Raw genomic sequence first — 21,631 nt, forward strand, 5'->3', positions numbered from 1 at the left:
GATCTTTGAGTTATTATTCAAGTTGATAATCCCACATGAACCCTACTTTTTGAGTTTTGATTGAGAATCTTTAAAACAAGCATCCATTCTTAAATTGATTTTGAGAAGTTAGCATGAGTTCAAGAGCAAGTTAAAGTATAAACTTCTAATTTTGAGAAGAGATTAAGGGAACTGTATGATTCCCAAATGTATCATTTTTTCATAAATAAAGAGTATTGTTTTGAGAAAAGTAAAGAGTTTTCATAAAGTTTGAGTACAGAGCAGTTACTTCTTAAAGAGGTGCTTTTGAGAACTTATCTCAACTAGAGAGTATTTTTACTTTAAGCATATATATATATATATATATATATATATATATAATAGTATTGAACATCGATTTAGGTGAGAGTTCAGATAACTCATAACCCCATAAACCACGTAGCCAGTGTGGGGTAGGATCATACCGACTTCTAGAGACTCTTCACTGCCTCTGAGAAGGCCTATTAGATGAATCCATGAGTTGAGTTTGTTTTAACCCCGACAAGGTATATGATAGTTCTGGCAACATGGGTGAGGTGCTGTATCATCACGAAGCTCATACTGATGATTGTCAATTAGAGGATTTCCCATATAGAGTAAAGAGTATTTTACTATCATATTTATATATGTACAGTTCATTGAGTTAGCATTTCATTTGTAAAGATTTTAAATGATTTTATCTCTACTTATGCTTTACATTCAGTTGAGTATCTTGCTTTAGCCTCTTCAGTTCAACTATTTATTTTCCTCAACTATATATGTAGGTACATTCAATATACTAATGTCATTCAACCTGCATCTTTTTATGATGCAGTTGCACCTCTTGCTAGCTTTGGTAAGTCTTTCTTGTATTCCGGAGGACTCAACTTTTGTCTTTCAATTTAAAAGTTTTGAGGTGTCGAGGGTCTTGTCCCGACATCCATGTTGGACTATAGAGGCTTAATAGATAGTTAGTGTTGAGTTTCTTTCCGCATTTACTTTGAACTATTTTAGCAAACAATTATTACTTTCAGATAATTTTGAGTATACAATTTTGAGCTAGTTGAGAAGTTTTGAGACTTTTAAATTTAAATTTTGTTTTAAAGCTTAAATCTACTTTAGTTAGTCTTCTGCTAAGTAGTCAACTTGGACAAGAATTCGCTCAAGGATAAAAATTAGTTCTCGAGTTCTAGCCACATTTAGGGTGTAGGCTCGGGATGTGATAACTTGATATCAGAGCACAAAGTTCAAATTTCCTAGGGCATCTATGAAGCCATATCTAGTAGAATCTTTCTTATCGGTATGAAGCGCGCCGCATCTATAATGAGGAAGCTACGACATTTAGGAACTTTTCACTTTCTTTTTACTCTTATTTGTGCAATAGAGTCCAACTCTATAAAAGTTTCTTCTAACTTGTGCTTACGTGTATCTTTTCAGTTCATGCCTCCACAAAGAAATGTCAGAGGGCATCCTGCTAAGAGGAATGTAACCACCAGTTCAATATGGACTAGGAGATCCCAATGCACCAGTAGTGCAACCTCCTCAGGGCACATCACAAATGTTGAAGTTAGAAATGTGATTCAGATGTTGACTCAAGTGGTGAAAACATTGGTTGGTCACCAAAGAGTCGACCGTCAGGATGTGAAGAGTGCGAGAATTTCTAAGAATGAACCCTTCAGAGTTCAATGGGTCAAAGGTCAGTGGGGATCCAAAAAACTATGTGGAAGAACTTCAGAAGGTGTTTGAGGTTATGCATGTTGTTGATGCAAAGTTGGTGGAGCTGTCTTCTTATCACCTCAAGGGTGTTGCGAGGATTTGGTACGATCAGTGGAAGAAGACTAGGGGAAAAGATGCACCACCCTTGTAACACCCCATATCCGAAAACAAACCTTAAAATAGATTTCCAAAAGTTGCAGGTGCAACTCACGGATGCCACCCACGGATTGTAGGGTGACCCATGGCCCATGCTGGTGGTCCGTGGTTCACATTTGCAACCCCCCAGAACTCAACCCCTAAATTCGTCTAAGGGTCGACCCACGGACCATAGGTCAGACCACAGACCGTGATCCGTAGATCAGACCCCCAGAAACCAACCTCCAGTACTAATCGACGGTTGACCAACATGGACCGTCAGTTGATCGATGGTCTGGCAGTCCTGTCCGTCGGTGACTCCGACATCAGTTAAGTCGGGGGTCTTTTGGTCTTTTCCTATTTCGTTGGACCCCTAAACTATGTCGTTTAAACCCTAAACTACGTGGTTTTGGTCAGTTTTAGCATAGAAACATAACTAGAACTTACTTAAGTTAGATCATTCATCAAAACTTAGAAAAATTAGAACGTAAGATGAGAAAGAGGTCAAGAACCCTAGTTCAAGAATGCAACAAGATTCCATCAGTTCCAACCCTGAAATCGAAAGATTTCTCCATGAAATTCGTCACCAGGTATGTGGGATTTCACTAGTGGGTTCCTTTCGCCCATTAGGTCCCTAGAATTTAGTCAGATTCTTGATTCCCTTATTATTATTTAGACCTAGGGTTTCTAGAACTTTAGCAAATCAATATAAATTAGTTACTTTAATAATCCAAATCAAATTATCATATTGTTACATCGTTTCTTGTATGAATTTTAGAACCCTAGCTATGTAGTTCTTTAGTTCTCGAATTATACATGCTAGGTCAGATATTTCAGTTATTCAGATATACATGCCTCAGTTTTTGAATGAGTCATTATTAGTATATTAATGTTGCATTCTCAGTTAGCATGTCAGTATTTTGAGCTATATAGTATATTACACAATTTCAGTCATAACTTGTTAATTACTTAATCAATTGGGAGAAACTTAATACCGAGTTGGACTAGGGTCAGTCACCCTCATAGTCCCAGAACTACGTGCCCTCGTAGGTTGTAAGTCCCCTCTGTGGGCATCATTTTAGTGATCACGCCAGTCATGCCTTTATACCCTTGGCAAGGTATATTGAGTCCTCTCGATGGGGCTTATACATCAGACTCCATGTTTAGCTCACATGGTTTTGTGTCAGTTATTGGTAGCTCTTGCATTGACCATATTATTTGTACAGTTCAGTATTCAGTCTCAGCATGTTACAAATTTGGTCATTGCATTAAGATATTTTATGTTAAGTATTCTCAGTTCAGTATCATGTCTATATCATATCATTGCTCAGTATATGCTTTGGTTCAGTTATGATTATTATTCAGCTTTACTCTTTCCTGTATGCTTAGTACCTTTCAAGTACTGATGCATACTCTACGCTACATATTCTCGTGATGTAGGTTCAGGTTCTCAGCTTCCAGATCACGCATAGATCGGTTCCTGATCTCCAGTTCAACAACATTAGTGGTGAGTCCTCATTCTTCGAGGATGAGTGACATGATTGTCGTTTATGCTTTTAGTCTTTAGTTTCAGTTTTGCTAGATTTAGCTGGGGCATGTCCCAGCATCTCTAGTTAGTTAGAGGCTTATTTCAGGCATAGTTAGATTCAACCTTAGCATTTGAGTTTGACCTTCCAGTTGTTGTTAAACTCTCAGTAATCGTATATTCAGATTTAGTATATGGGAATTCCCCATCATTTCAGATTAATCTCATGATTAGCTTCCGTACAATATTTATTGCTTTAGTTTACTATTAGTATGCTCATGTTATGCCAGCAGGGTTAGCTTGGGGTCACTCGTTATCCTAAGTCCCGTGTCCGCGTCTAGGGGGTAGCCTTGGGGTGTGACAAACTTGGTATCAGAGCACTAGGTTTAAGAGTCCTAGGATGTCTGAAAATGCCGCACTAAGTAGAGTCCTTTTCATGGGTGTGAATTGCACCACATCTAATGAGAGGGATGCTATGAAGTGTTTTAAGAAAACTTCACTTTCTTGATATTCTTAGCGTGCGCTGGTATGATCTCCTTTCTAATCCATCGTTATACGCTTAAGATCATGCCTCATTGTAGAGCTTACACATGGAATACTAATGCACGCAATGCTAACGCAATTCCTCTAGTCCCAGACCATGAGGTTTCAAACGCAGAGTTTTGGAATGCCATTCAACTTTCGGCTCAGAGTATGACCGACCAGAACAATCAGCAAGTTCCAGTTCCTACTAATAAAAATGGTGGATCAGTGGCAGCTAGGGTTCGAGATTTTGTAAGGATGAATCCGCTTGAGTTTTAGGGTCACAAGTTGGTGAGGACCCACAAAACTTCAATGATGAGGTTAAGAAAATCTTTGGAGTGATGCAAGTGACTGGTAATGGTAGGGTTGAGTTGTCATCCTACCAGCTTAAGGATGTGGCTCACATATGGTACACTCAGTGGAAAGATCCATGGGCTACTCTTACCTTTGTAACTCCCAATATAACAGTAAACTTAGGTGTCAGTCTAGAAACTCTTTTAGAACCCTTCTCAGTCTCTACTCCAGTGGGTGACCCAGTTATAGCTAGACGGGTATACATAAATTGTCCTGTCACAGTCTCCCAGAAAGTTACCTCAGCAGATCTTGTAGAGTTAGAAATGGTAGACTTCGATGTCATTCTAGGCATGGATTGGTTACATTCATGTTATGCCTCAGTCGATTGTAGAACTAGGATTGTTCGTTTTTAGTTTCCAGACGAGCCAATCCTAGAATGGAAGGGTAGTAGCTTAGCGCCTATAAGTCGATTCATTTCTTACCGTAAGGTCAGAAAGATGATTTCTAAGGGTTATCTTTATCATCTAGTTTGGGTTAAGGATTCAAGCTCCGAAACCCCAACTTTTGAGTCAGTTCCCGTAGTTAATAAGTTGCCAGAAGTGTTTCGAGAAGATCTTCCCGAATTTTCTCCTAAAAGGGAAATCGACTTTGGAATTGACCTCCTTCAAGATACCCAACCTATTTCTATTCCTCCTTACAGAATGGCTCTAGCTGAGCTTTAGGAATTGAAAGAGCAGTTGAAAGACCTTCTAGATAAGGGCTTCTTCAGACCTAGTATTTCCCCATGGTGTGCACCAGTGTTGTTCGTGAAGAAGAAAGATGGTTCTCTCAGAATGTGCATTGACTATCGACAGTTGAATGAAGTCACAAACAAGAATAAGTATCTCCCTAGGATTGATGACTTGTTTGACCAACTTCAGGGTGCTAGTCATTTCATAAATATAGACCTCAGATCCGGTTATCATCAGCTTAGAGTCAGAGATAGTGACATCCCAAAACCACCCTTCAGAACTCAGTATGGCCACTATGAATTTGTAGTTATGTCATTAGACTAACCAATGCTCTCGTAGCTTTCATGGATTTTATGAACAAAGTGTTCAAGCAGTATTTGGACTTGTTCGTTATCGTATTTATTGATGATATCCTCATTTACTCTAGGAATGAGGAAGAACATGCGAATCATTTGAGGGTTATCTTGCAAACTCTCAAAGATCGCCAGTTATTTGCGAAGTTTAGCAAATGTGAGTTTTGGTTGTAGTCAGTTGCTTTCCTTGGGCATATAGTGTCTAGCGAAGGGATCTAAGTGGATTCTTAGAAAATAGAAGCAGTGAAACAATGGCCCAGACCTACCTTTCCTACAGATATCAGAAGTTTCTTGGGTCTAGCTAGTTATTACAGAAGATTCATGGAAGGATTTTCATGCATAACCTCTTTGTTGACTAAGTTGACTCAGAAAAAGGTCAAGTTTTAGTGGTTAGATGATTGTGAGAAGAGCTTCGCAGAATTGAAAACTAGGTTGACTACAACTTCTGTTTTGACTCTACCAGACGTTTCTAACAGTTATGTGATCTATTGTGATATGTCCAGAGTCGGCATAGGTTGTGTGTTGATGCAACGAGGTAAGGTTATAGCTTATGCTTCTAGACAGCTTAAGGTGAATGAGAAAAACTATCCAACTCATGACCTCGAGCTTGCAGCAGTGGTGTTTACTTGGAGACATTACTTGTATGGTGTTCACATAGATGTGTTCACAGACCATAAGAGCCTTCAATATGCGTTCACCCAGAAAGAGTTGAATCTTTGCTAGAGGAGATAACTTGAATTCCTCAAGGATTATTATATGAGTGAGCATTACCATCCTGGTAAGGCAAATGTAGTAGCAGATGCTCTTAGTAGACTATCTATGTGTAGTGTAGAACATGTTGAGGAAGAAAGAAAGGAACTAGCAAAGGATGTTCATAGACTTGCTCGCTTAGGAGTTCGTCTTATGAGCGTATGAGATAGTGGTGTATCAATCCATGGGTCAAAATCTTCATTCGTAGCGGAGGTTAAGGAAAATCAAACAATGATCCAATATTGCTTCAACTAAAGGGTGCAGTCCATCAATGGAAAGTTGAGGTTTTCTCCCAAGGGGGAGATGGTGTGCTTCGTCATCAAGGTCGATTATGTGTGCCTAAGGGGGGTGAGCTGAGACAACAGATTCTTGCAGAAGCCCATAACTCCATATATTCTATTCATCCAGGTGCCACTATGATGTACCGTGATCTGCGGGAAGTCTTTTGGTGGAATGGTATGAAAAGGGATATAACGAATTTTGTGGCTAATTGCCCTAATTGCCAGCAAGTGAAAGTAGAACATCAGAAACCAGGAGGTATGACTCAAGAGATCAACATTTCCACTTGGAAGTGGGAAGTGATCAACATGGGCTTCATTACAGGTTTGCCTTATACTTGCAGACAACATGACTCTATTTGGGTGATAGTTGATAGAGTCACTAAGTTTGAGCGCATTTTGGCTATTAATACTGCAGACTCGGTGGAGGACTATGCCAAGCTTTACATTAATGAGATAGTCAGGTTGTATGGGGTTCCTTTGTCTATCATCTCAGGTAGTGGTCCTCAGTTTACCTCTCATTTCTGGTCATTTAAGAAAGGTCTTGGTACTGAGGTTAATCTTAGCACAACATTTCATCAACGAACAGATGATCAGGCAGAGCGTATCATTCAGACCTTAGAGGACATATTGAGAGTTTGTGTGATCGACTTCAAGGGTAGTTGGGATGATCACCTCCCTCTTATAGATTTGACCTACAATAATCGTTACCATTCCAGCATTTAGATGGCCCCTTATGAGGCATTGTTTGGGCGTAGATGTAGATCTCCAGTTGGTTGGTTTGAAGTAGGTGAAGCAGCCTTGATACGGCCAGATTCAGTTCATGATGCTATGGAGAAAGTGCAACTCATTAGAGATAGACTTAAGACAACCCAGAGTCGCCAGAAGTCCTATGCAGATGTAAGGAGAAGGTAATTAGAGTTCCAAGTTGATGATTGAGTTTTCCTGAAAGTGTCACCTATGAAAAGGGTGATGAGGTTTGGTAAGAAAGGGAAGCTCAGTCCTAGATATGTAGGCCCTTACAAGATCTTGAAAAAGGGTTGGTAAAGTGGCATATGAGTTAGAGTTGCCAACATAACTAGCAACAGTGCATCCGGTCTTCCACATTTCGCCGTTGAAGAAGTGTGTGAGTGATCTAACATATATTGTACCCTTAGAAAGTGTGGTGTGAAGGATAGTCTCACTTATGAAGAGACACCAGTTGAAATCCTTGATTGCCAGGTTCGAAGGTTGAGAAACAAAGAGGTTGCTTTAGCCAAGGTTTTGTGGAGGAGTCAGTCCGTAGAGGGAGTTACTTGGAAAGCAGAAGAAGCCATAAAGGCCAAATATCCTCACCTTTTTTCTTCCGATTCCATTCCAGCTTGAGGTAATAGTTCCTCTTCAGTTTTTCAGTCATTTGTGTGCAATTTCAGTCTTAGTATCATGTTCCTTCAGTTTGTACTTGCATTTTCAGCGTATTTGCATATTCTTGGAACTTAGTTCAGTCAGAAATTAGTTTACAGTGTTTAGTGGTAGGGTTGTAGCTCTTTCCCTTCATTTCAGCTAGTTTAGTCTTCATTCGAGGACGAATATTTCCAAGGGGGAGATAATATAACACCCCGTATATGAAAACAAACCTTAAAATAGATTTCCAGAAGTTGCAGGTTTAACACATGGATGCCACCCATGGACCATAGGGTGACCCATGGCCCGTGCTGGTGGTCCGTGGTTCACATCTGCAACTCCCCAAATCTGAGCCCCTAAATTCATCTAAGGGTAGACCCATGGCCGGACCCACGGACCGTGGTCCGCGTCTGTGGATCAGACCCCTATAAACTAGCCTCCAGTACTAATCGACGGTTGACCAGCACGGACCGTCAGTCGATCGACGGTCGGTCAGTCCCGTCCGTCGGTGACTCCGACAACACTTAAGTCGGGGGTCTTTTGGTCTTTTCCTATTTCGTTGGACCTCTAAACTATGTCGTTTAAACCCTAAACTACATGGTTTTGATCAGTTTTAGCGTAGAAACTTAACTAGAACTTACCTAAGTTAGATCATTCATCGAAACTTAGAAAAATTAGAGCATAAGAGGAGAAAGAGGTCAAGAACCCTAGTTCAAGAACGCAACAAGATTCCATCAGTTCCAGCCCTGAAATAGTAAGATTTCTCCGTGGAATTCATCACCAGGTATGTGGGATTTCACTAGTGGGTTCAGTCAGATTCTCGATTCCCTTATTATTATTTAGACCTAGGATTTATAGAACTTCACCCTAGTGGGTTCAGTCAAATTCTCGATTCCCTTATTATTATTTAGACCTAGAATTTATAGAACTTCACCAGATCAGTATAAATTAGTTACTTTAATTATCCAAATTATATTATCATATTGTTACATCATTTCTTGTATGAATTCCATAACCCTAGCTATGTAGTTCTTTAGTTCTCGATTACACATGCTAGGTCAGATATTTCAGTTATTCAGATATACATGGCTCAGTTTTTGAATGTGTCATTATCAATATATTAATGTTGCATTCTTAGTTAGCATGTTAGTATTTTGATCTATCCAATATATTACAGAATTTTAGTCATAACTTGTTAATTACTTAATCAATTGGGAGAAACTTAATACCGAGTTGGACTAGGGTCTGTCACCCTCATAGTCCCAGAACTAGGTGCCCCTGTAGGTTGTAAGTCCCTTCTGTGGGCATCATTTTAGTGATCACGCCAGTCGTTCCTTTATACACTTGGCAAGGTATATTGGGTCCTCTCGATGGGGCGTATATATCGGACTCCACGTTTAGCTCATATGGTTTTATGTCAGTTATTGGTAGCTCCCACAGTTCAGTCAGACTCTATTGCATTGACCATATTATTAGTACAGTTCAATATTCAGTCTCAGCATGTTATAAATTTGGTCATTGCATTCAGATATTTTATATTAAGTGTTCTCAGTTCAGTATCATGTCTATATCATATCATTCCTCAGTATATGCTTTGGTTTAGTTATGATTATTATTCAGCTTTACTCTATCCTGCATGCTTAGTACCTTTCAAGTACTGATGCATACTCTGCGCTACACGTTCTCGTGATGTAGGTTCAAGTTCTCAGCTTCCAGATCACGCAGTGATCGATTCTCGATCTCCAATTCAACAACATTAGTAGTGAGTCCTCATTCTTCGAGGACAAGTGATATGATTGTCTTTTATGCTTTTAGTCTTTAGTTTTAGTTTTGCTACATTTAGCTGGGGCATGTCCCAGCATCTCTAGTCAATTAGAGGCTTATTTCAGACATAATTAGATTTAGCTTTAGCATTTGAGTTTGACCTTCCCGTTGGTAAACTCTCAGTTATCATATATTCAGATTTAGTATATAGGCATTCCCCATCATATTTATCTCATGATTAGTTTCCGCACTGTATTTATTGCTTTAGTTTACTATTAGTATGCTCATGTTATGCTAGCGGGGTTAGCTTGGGGTCACTCGTGATCCTAGGTCCTGTGTCTGCGTCCAGGGGGTAGCCTCGGGCGTTACAACCCTTAGGTTGGACAATGTTTGAGAATGCGTTCTTGGGGTATTTATTTCCCCGAGAGCTAAGCGAAACAAAAGTGAGGGAGTTCCTCAACCTGAAATAGGGGACTATAAGTGTGCATGAATATAGCCTCCAGTTCACGCAACTATCCCGTTATGCCATGGAGATAATGGCTGATATGAAGATCATGATGAGTTTGTTTGTGTTTAAACTCTCCCACTTATCGAATAGGGAGGGTAGGGAAACTATGTTGATAGGATACATGGAAAAGCTAGTCTCATGATTCACGTGCAACAGGTAGAGGAAGATATGTTGAAGGACAAAAGGGAGTTTCACAATAAGAGGGCCAAAACAAGAAGTTATGAAACTAGTCAGCAAAGATCAAAAATCGGTTATTTTTTCAACAAAGGTCATATGGACCTACTCCATCATTAGCTAGTACACTAGTAAAAAGGAACAAGATTGATCATAGAAGTCACAATTTTTAGAACTTCAGAGGTACTCAGTCCCATGGTAGTGCGGCAAAAAGGATCATCTTGGACCCCAAATTGTTCTAGGTGTGGCATAAATCACCACGAGAATATTGTGATGGCTTGAATGGTTGCTTTAAGTGTGGTCAGATAGGTCACTTCATGAGAGATTACCTGAAAATGAGGCAAGGTAATGGGGGCAATAGGACCCAGTTTTCTTTAGTTACTCTAGTAGATAGAGTTCCCTAGATGGGAGCTTCTTCATGAACGGGTGGAGGTTCAAATCATCTGTATGCTATGGCTAGTCTCTAGGATCAGGAGAAATTATCATATGTTGTCACTAGTATGCTCAAAGTCTTCTCTTTTGATGTGTGGTTCCTACTTGATCCAGGTGTGAGTTTATCTTTTATAACTCCATATATAGCCATGAGGTTTGGGATTAGCCTCGAGAAACTTATTGAACTCTTCAACATTTCTACACTTGTTGGTGAGTGTATTTAAGTAGAAAGAATCTATCGTAATTTTACCATCTCTGTCTATCATAAAGATACCATGGTTGATTTACTTGAATTAGACATAGTGGATTTTGATGTTGTTCTAGGCATGGACTGACTTTATACTTGTTATGCCTCAGTCGATTGTAGAGCTTGAGTAGTCATGTTTAAGTTACTTAATGTGTCATGACCCAAAGTATACCTTAGGTGTAACATGCAGTATAGGACCCCGGAAGGCCCTATACAAGACACTTAGCATACATCATATAAGATAATAGAAATAAAGATTTCAAAGAAACTGTCTTATATCATAAAAGAGTTTTGACAAAGCGGAAATCTAACATTGTCTCAACAAGCCATCAATTACATCAAGAGAAAGTGGTTGGGACGTAACCCATGCACCACATAGAAGTGTCTGAAAACTGAAGTAAAGAAAAGCAATAAAAGTGTCAAAGTCCTCGGAACATGTGGACTCACTAACTTTTGATCTTCAAATCATCAATACGATCTACTAGCCACAAGTATGAAAGGTAGGAGCATTAGACCCTACATTTGTGAAACAACGTAGGCACAAGTATTCATTAGTATATGAAATGTACTAAGTATGATAACAATGCATAAAGTTATGAAATCATGCTAAAAAAGACCTTACATGAGATGCAATGACCAAGCTAAATCATAAGATAAAAGGTTATAAAACATAAATCATAATCACGCTTAATGAAAACTTAAAATCTTTAAAACACTTTTGAGATACTTAGAAAGGAACCTTAGTTCATTACTGTGGGATGTTTACCATTTAACCGACATAGGCCATATGAGCTATAACATGGAATCCAATGTCTATACCACACTAAAAAGAGATGTCCTTACTTGCCAAGGTAGGAACCATGAATCTGAGCTAAAGTGGATCCACTAACTAGTGTCTATCTGAGACAAATCCTATGGTGGGACATAGTTTTATGACTTGGGGATTGCTGCTAAAAGTCCACGGACGCTAAAAAAATACCTTTACCGAAAATCCTGCTCGGTGCTAAGTAAACTTCCATGTAGTAGTCATTTATCATAATCATATCATCATCCATGAAAGGGCACAATTAAGCAATCAAGCCAAGCTAAGGTTTAATTATTTATAGTAACTTTTAAAACTTGATTCAACATAGGTAAGAAAACCTTTCAACCTTATGAATCCTTATGTGAGAAAACCTTTCACTATCGTGATCCTAGTAATATGTGAAAAAATCTTTCACAACAACAACAACATTGATACTTTCCTCTTAATGTATTCTCAAATCATTTACATATCTTTCATAAAAGCATGCTTATCTTTATAAAAGTCACATTTCATAGTTCATAAGCTTTATCATGTGTTCATAGTCTAAAATCATGGATCATGCATAGGTTTATATGAATTTAACTCAAAAACATGTAATTACTTCAATTTATGCATTAAAAGATAGAAAAAATCAATTGAAAAGAATCCATGAAGATTGAATAAAACTCTAACTTTGAATTGAGAATCTAATTCGTAAAATTAGAATTTTTTTGAGGAACCTATTGAGGAAATTACTTCATAGGTGAATAATAACATACCTTAGTGATCAAGTCCCAATAGCTATGGTGAATTGTTGAAGTGAAACCCTAGCTTCTTCTTCCTTAGCCTTAGAGAGGATTTTAGGGATGAAATTGGAGGGAAATTTAGGAATTAGGTGAATGATTTAGAATAGGTAGTTTTAGGACTTAAATCACTTATATAGGTCTTGAAATAGGGGTTGAAATGACATAGCTTAGGTACCAAACACATAGGAGAAAGACCAAAATGACCCTAACTTAAAAGTTGACGGGGTGACATATATGGAAGGCTGGACGGTCCGTATAAGGCACCAATGGTCGTATAGGGAACCGTCTAGGTGACCCCAAATCCTGGTAGCCCTAAACGACTAGAGCACTTCCCTAAACGGGTTGTGGTCCTATTCATGAGCCGTTTAGGCTTACATGAAGGGTCTATGGTATCTTTAGGCATGTGGACCTGCCTGCTAACCTACTTTGACCTTTTCAAAGTTGGAGGTGTTACAATATCTCCCCTTCTGGAACATTCGTCCTCCAATAGAAATCAAGATAGTATAAAAAGAGTAGGAGAGAAACTTACAACCCAATATGAATGCAACTTCATCAAAATGCACATATCTGAGGAGGAGAATCAACTCTAGGCTAAAACATACTCAAGCATTATTTAATAAAACATGCACGAATACATATAGGAACATGAGAATGACTAAGATGCATGAAACCAAAAAACTGAACCATGAAATGTTTAATACTTCAAGTCAAAGTAGGATCGGAGAGAAAGAAATGAGGATTTGGGACATCATATCGGCCTCAGCCTCCCATGTAGCACCCTCAACCATTTGATTCCTCTACAACACCTTTACGAATGCAACCTCTTTGTTTCTCAACTTTTGAACTTGTCGGTCTAAATCTCAACTGAAACCACTTCATAAGAAAGACTTGTCTTTATACGAATATTCTCTGATGGTACAATAGATGTCGGATATCCAACACACTTCTTCAATAAGGAAACATGGAAAAACAGATGTACCGATACTAAATCATTAGGCAAATCAAGCTTATAAGAAACTTTACCAATACGCCTCAAAATCTGATATGGGCCCACATATTAGGGACTAAGCTTTCCTTTCTTTCCAAACCTCATTACAACCTCCGTAGGGGAATTTTCAAGTAAACCCAATCATCGACATCAAACTCAAAATCTCTTCTTCTAACATCAACATAGGACTTCTGTCGACTTTGAGCCATTTTCAGCCTTTCTCTTATAAGTCAAACTTTCTCCAAACCTCATGTACTAACTCAGTACCTATCAAAGAAACTTCACCAGCTTCAAACTAACCTATAAGAGATCTATACCTCTTACCATAAAAAGCCTCAAATGGAGCCATACTAATACTTGAATGGTAACTATTATTATATGCAAACTCAATCAAAGACAAAGGATCATCCGAATTACCAAGTTAATCACACAAGCTCTCAACATATTTCCAAAGTTTGGATAGTACGCTCCGCTTTCCCATCGATTTGAGGATGAAACTTCATACTAAGCTTGATATGAATACTAAGATCCTTTTGGAAAGATTTCCAGAATTGAGAGGTAAATTGGGTACCACGATATGAGATAATGCATAGGGGCATTCCATACAATCTAACCTTTTCCCTTATATACAATTTAGCATAATCCTCGCCGAATAAGAAACCTCGACAAGAATAAAATAAGCCGATTTCGTCATATGATCTACAATAACCCAAATTGGGTCATGTTGTCACCAGGTGCGGGGTAAACCAACAATAAAGTCCATATTCACATCTTTTCACTTCCAAATAAGAATACTAATATCTTGGGACGAACCTCCCAACTTTTGATGCTCAACTTTCACCTGTTGACAATTAGGACACTTAGCCTTAAATTCTGCAATATCCTTCTTTATCCCATTCCACAATAGATATCCCTCAAGTCATAGTACATCTTAGTGGCTCCTGAGTGAATGGGATACCAAGAACTGTGGGCTTCCGCTAAAATTTTCTCCCTCAAGTCATCAACATTTTTTAACACATAAACGACATTGATATCAAAGAACACCATCTCTCCTTGGGAGAAATACTCAATGGAATTTTTAAGCACCACTTCCTTCAAATCAACCAAAATCAGATCAAGACTTTGATTGATTTTCACATCCAACACAAACAATGATTTTGAACAACACTACCAGCCTCACTTGAACCAACCAACCAAACACCTAGCCGAGCTAGTCTATGAACATCAAGAACCAATTATTTCTTACCATCCTCAACATGTGCAACACTAGTCATAGACGACCAACTTAAGGCATCAACCACCACTTTGGCTTTGGCCGGCTAATAAAGGACACTTATGTCATAGTCCTTCAAGAGTTCTAGTCACTTATGTTGGTGAAGATTTAGATCATTTTCCTTGAACACAAATTTCAAACTTTTATGGTCGATAAATACATCAACATGGATACCATACAAATAATGTCTCCAAATCTTCAAGGAAAAAACAATCGCCGCTAGTTCCAAATCATTGGTAGGATAGTTATTTTCTTTAATCTTAAGTTGCCTTAAAGCATAAGAAATTCCTCTCCCATTTTGCATAAGAACACACCATAATTCAATCCTTGAAGCATAAGCAATCACCCTCCATTCTTGCATAAGAACACACCATAGTTCAATCGTTGAAGCATCACAATAAATAACAAACCTATCGGATCCTTTCGGTATATTCAACACCGGAGCAGAGGTAAGTCTATCTTTCAATTCTTTAAAACTCTTCTCACACGCTTCTGACCATAAGAATTGAACTTTTTTTGGGTCAATACAGTCAATGGTGGGGCAATCGAAGAGAAATCCCTTCCACAAACCTTCTATAATATCCAACCAATCCTTAGAAACTTCAAATATCTGAAATATAGGTCTAGGCCAACTCTTAACTGTATCCGTCATCTTAGGATCTACCTCAATACCCTTACCAGAAACAATGTGACAAAAAAAAGCCACGGATCTCAAACAAAACTCGCATTTACTACACTTAGCAAATAGTTGTCCATCTTTAAGGACTTGCAACACAATCCTCAAACATATCAAGATATTGTCCAAACAGTCTACTCATCAAGTCCATAAATGCGGCTAGAGAATTAGTCAAACCAAACAACATTACCAAAAACACATAATGAACAGACTGAGTTAAAAAAGTTGTCTTTGGAATGTCACCTTCCTTCACCCTCAATTGGTGATAACCCGACTAGAGGTTAATCTTAGAGAAGTAACTCCATCCTTCGAGTTGATCAAATAAATCATCTATCCTTGGAAGAGGATACTTATTAATGGTAACCTTGCTCAATTTTTGGTAATTAATACACATGCAAAATGAATCATCCTTCTTACAAACAGACAAAACTGGAGCACCCTATAGAAAGATCCTTGGTCGGATGAAAACCTTATTAATAAATCTTTTGATTCTTCCTTCAATTTCTTAAGTTCTGTCGGAGCCATATAATAAGGAGGAATAGAGATGCGCTTCGTATCTGGGAGAAGGTCAATAACAAAGTCAATTTCCCTTTTAAGAGGAATACCAGATAGATCATTCGGAAACACTTTCAGAAACTCATTTACAATGGGGACTGACTAAATAATAAGGGTTTCAATATCCGTATCCCTAACTCAAACAAGAGGATATATGCAACCCTTAGAAATCATTTTTCTATCTTTAAGAGAAGAAACAAACTGACCCTTAGGCATAGAATTTCCCCCTTTCCACTCTAGGATGGGCTCATTTGAAAACTGAAATAGTCACACCTCGAAGTTACCCCCAGGACGTGGACACATGACCTAGGATCATGAGTGACCCCAAGCTAACCCTGTTGGCATATCATAAGCATATTATAGTAAACTGAATCAATAAAATAGTGTGCGGAATCTAAATCATATGATAGTCTGAAATGATGGGGAATACCCATATACTTTCTGAATAAAGAAAACTGAGAGTTTGAATAAAAATGAAAAGTCAAACTCTAACACGAGAGCTGAAACTAATTATGTTTGAAATAAAGCTTCTACTTACTAGAAATGATGGGACATGCCCCAGCTAAATCTAGCAAAACATGAAACTAAGACTAAAATGGAAAGATAACATGTCAACTTTCCTCGAAGAATGATGACTCACTACTGATGCTGCTGAACTGAAGATCTATGCGTGATTTAACTGTTGAGGACCTGAACCTACATTACGAGAAGATGTAGCGCAGAGTATGCATCGGTACTTGAAAGGTACTGAGTATGCATGATAGAGTAAAGCTAAATAATAACATAACTGAACAAGCAATAATGCAATGATATAATCTGAACATGATAATGATACTAGAAATACTGAACATGGCTAAACTAAATGCAATGACCAAGTTTATCACATGCTGAGACTGAATACTAAACTATACTGATAACATGGTCAATTCAATAGAATCTGACTAAACTGTAAGAGAGCTACTAATAACCGACATAAAACCACATGTGCTAAATATGGAGTCTGATGTATACGCCCCATCAAGTGGACCCAATATACCCTGCCAGAGGTATAGAGGCATGCTGTCGTGATCACTAAAATGATGCCCACAGATGGGACTTACAACCTACGGGGAATGTAGTTCTGGGACTTGAAGGTGACTGACCCTAGTCCACTCGGTTTCTAGTTTCAATGGATTAAGTAATTAACACATTATGACTGAAATTCTGTAACATTAGATAGCTCAAAATACTGACATACAAACTGAGAATGCAACATTAATATATTGATAATGGACATTCGATAACTGAGGCATGCATGTATATATCTGAAATATCTGACCTAGCATGTGTAATTCATGGATTAAAAGAACTACATAGTTAGGGTTCTGAATTTATGAAAGAATCTACACCAAAAGATATTGAATTCGTGATGATCTGACTTAGATCATTCTAACAGAACAATTTCTAACATTCAAGAAACCCTAGGTCTAGATAATATTAAGGGAATCAAGATTCTGACTGAAATCTAGGGACCTAATGGGTGAAAGGAACCCACTAGTGAAATCCCACATATATGGTGATGAATTCCACGGAGAAATCTTTCGATTTCGGGGCTGAAACTGATGAAAACCTGTTGCGTTCTTGGACTAGGCCTTTGTCAACTCTTTCTCCTTCTGCATTCTAATTTTCTAAGTTTTTGGTGAATGATTTACTTAGGGTAGATTCTAATTTAGTTACTAGGATAAAACTAACCAAAACTATGTAGTTTAGGGGTCCAATGCATAAGGAAAAAACCAAAAGACCCCTAACTTATAAGCTGTCGGGGTCACCGATTGGCAGGACCGACAGATTGTGGATTGATCAACGATCCATGCTGGTCAACCGTCGATCGGCGACTGGGAGCTGAAATTGGGGGTCTGATCCACGGACACGTGTGATTTGACCTACAGTTTGTAGGTCTGGCCGTGGGTCGACACTTGGACAAATTTCTGGGGTTTCTGGGGAAGGGTAGCAGGTAGCCATCCACGGATCAACAACACGAGCCGTGGGTCACCTTACGGTTCATGAGTGGCAACCATGGGTTGCACTTGCAACCCTTAAATCTGTATTTTGGTATGTTCTAGCATACGGGGTGTTACATTATCTCCCCTTTGGGAACATTCGTCCTCGAATGAAGACTAAACTAGCTGAAATAGAGGGAGAGAGTTGTATCCCTACCACTAAATACTGGAAACTGATTTCTGACTGAGCTAAGTTCCAAGAACATGCAAATACGTTGAGAATGCAAGTACAACCTGAAGGAACATGATGCTAAGACTGATACTGCGCATGAATGACTGAAAAACTGAAGAGAAACTATTACCTCAAGCTGGAATGCAATCAGAAGGAAAAGGGTGAGGATACTAGGCCTTCATGGCTGCTTCTGCTTCCTAAGTAGCTCTCTTTACGGATTGACTCCTCCACAAAACCTTGACTGAAGCGACTTATTTATTTCTCAACCTTCGAACCTGACGATCAAGGATTTTAACTGGTACCTCTTCATAAGTGAGACTTTGCTTCACCGCCACACTTTTTAAAGGTACAATAGATACTGGATCACCCATACACTTCTTCAACAACGAAATGTGAAAAACCGGATGCACTGTTGCTAGTTCTGTTAGAAACTCTAACTCATAAGCCACTTTACCAACCCTTTTCAAGATCTTGTAAAGGCCCACATATCTAGGACTGAGCTTCCCTTTCCTACCAAATCTCATCACCCCTTTCATACGTGACACTTTCAGGAAAACCCAATCATCAACTCGAAACTCTAATTCCCTTCTTCTTACTTCTGCATAAGACTTCTGGTGAATCTGGGCTATCTTGAGTCTATCTTAATGAGTTGTACTTTCTACATAGCGTTATAAACTAAATCTGGCCCTATCAAGGCTGCTTCACCTACTTCAAACCAACCAACTAGAGATCTACATCTACGCCCATACAATGCCTTAGAAGGGGCCATCTGAATGCTGGAATGGTAACTATTATTGTAGGTGAACTCTATAAGAGAAAGGTGATCATCCCAACTACCCTTGAAATCGATCATGCAAGACCTCAACATGTCCTCTAAGGTCTGAATAGTACGCTCTGCCTACCCATCTGTCTGCCGATGAAATGTTGTGCTAAGATTAAGATGAGTACCAAGAACTTTCTAAAATGACTTCCAGAAATGTGAGGTAAACTGAGAACGTCTATCTGATATGATAGACAAAGGAACCCCATACAACCTGACTATCTTATTAATGTAAAGTTTGGTGTAGTCCTCAGCCAAATCTATAGTCTTGACCACCAAAAAATGCGTAGACTTATTAACTCTATCAACTATCACCCAAATGGAGTCATGCTGTCTGTGAGTACGAGGTAAACCTGTGATGTAGTCCATGTTGATCACTTCCCACTTCCAAGTAGTAATGTTGATCTCTTGAGTCATACCCCATGGTTTCTGATGTTCTACCTTGACTTGATGACAATTGGGGCACTTAGCCATAAAATCTGTTATATCTTTTTTCATGCCATTCCACCAAAAGACTTCCCGTATATCATGGTACATCTTAGTGGCGCCTGGGTGAATAGAATATCTAGAATTATGCGCTTCTACAAGAATCTGCGGTCTCAACTCACCCACCTTAGGGACACATAATCGACTCTGATAGTGAAGCACATCATCTCCCTCTTGGGAGAAAACCTCAACTCTCTACTGATGGACTGCACCCTTTAGTTGAAGCAATATCGGATCACTGTCTTGCTTTTCCTTAACCTCTACTACCAATGAAGATTCTGACCCATTTTGAAATGTTACACCACCATCTGATATGCTCATAAGATAAACTCCTCAGCGAGCAAGTCTGTGAACATCTTTTGCTAGTCCTTCCTTTCTTCCTCAACATGTGATACAATACTCATAGATAGTCTGCTAAGAGCACTTGCTACTGTGTTGGCCTTACCAGGATGGTAATTCACACTCATATCATAATCCTTGAGGAACTCAAGCCATCTCCTTTGGTGAAGATTCAACTCTTTTTGGGTGAACACATATTGAAGGCTTTTATGGTCAGTGAACACATCTACTTGAACACTATACAAGTAATGTCTCCAAATCTTAAATGCAAACACCACTGCTGCCTCGAGGTCATGCGTTAGATAGTTCTTCTCATGCACGTTAAGCTGTCTAGAAGCATAAGCTATAGCCTTACCTCGATGCATCAACAGACAACCTAGGCCGACTCTAGATGCATCACAATAGATCACATAACCGTCTGAACCCTCTGGTAGAGTCAAAACATGAGTTGTAGTCAACCTAGTTTTCAATTCTGTGAAGTTTTACTCACAGCCATCTAACCACTGAAACTTAATCTTTTTTTGAGTTAACTTAGTCAATGGAGAGGCAGTGGATTAAAATCCTTCCACGAACCTTCTATAATAACCCGCTAAACCAAGAAATTTCTGATATCTATAGGAGAGGTAGGTCTGGGCCATTGTTTCACTGTTTCTATTTTTTGGGAATCCATTCGGATCCCTTTGCTAGACACAATGTGACCAAGAAAAGCAATGGATTGCAACCAAAACTCACATTTGCTATACATAGTGAATAACTGGCGATCCTTTGAGAGTTTGCAGGACAAGCCTCAAATGGTTCGCATGTTCTTCCTTATTCCTAGAGTAAATGAGGATATCATCAATAAAGACGATAACGAACAAGTCCAAATACTACTTGAATACTTTGTTCATCAAGTCCATGAAAGCTACAAGAGCATTGGTTAGTCCAAATGACATAACTACAAATTCATAATGACCATACCAAGTTCTGAAGGCTATTTTTGGAATGTCACTATCTCTGACTCTAAGCTGATGATAACCGGATTTGAAGTCTATCTTTGAGAAATGACTAGCACCTTGAAGTTGATCAAAAAAGTCATCAATCCAGGGGATAGGGCACTTATTCTTGATTGTGACCTTGTTCAACTTTCTATAATAAATGCACATCCTTAGAGAACCATCTTTATTTTTCACGAACAACACTAGTGCACCCCATGAGGAAATACTAGGTCTGATGAAACCCTAATCTAAAAGGTCTTTCAACTGCTCTTTCAGTTCCTTAAGCTCAGTTTGAGCCATTCTGTAAGGAAGAATAGAAATAGCTGGGTATCTAGAAGGAGATCAATTCCAAAGTTGATTTCCCTTTCGGGAAGAACTCCAGGAAGATCTTCTGGAAACACTTTTGGGAACTCATTGACTACTGGAACTGACTCAAGAGTTTGGGTTTCAAAGCTTAAATCCTTAACCCAAACTAGATGTTAGATACAACCCTTAGAGATCATTTTTCTGGCCTTAAGGTATGAAATGAATCGACCCATAGACACTAAGATACTACCCTTCCATTCTAAGATTGGTTCATCAGGAAACTGAAAATGAACAATCCTAGTTCTACAATCGACTGAGGCATAACAGGAATGTAACCAATCCATGCCTAGAATTACATCAAAGTCTACCATATCTAACTCTACAAGATCTGCTGAGGTGACTTTCTGGGAGACTGTGACAGGGCAATTTCTGTATACCCGTCTAGCTATAACTGGGTCACCGACTGGAGTAGAAACTGAGAAGGGTTTTGAGAGAGTTTCTGGACTAACATCGAATTTGACCACATCTGGAGAATCTTCCTGATCCTGTCGAGCTTGAAGAGCATACAACCTATTTTGGCGCTGCCCGCCACCTGTACCAG

This window comes from Solanum verrucosum, unplaced genomic scaffold, assembly GCF_900185275.1.
Source record: "Solanum verrucosum unplaced genomic scaffold, falcon-dt-bn FXZP01000228.1, whole genome shotgun sequence".
Lineage (NCBI taxonomy): Eukaryota > Viridiplantae > Streptophyta > Magnoliopsida > Solanales > Solanaceae > Solanum > Solanum verrucosum.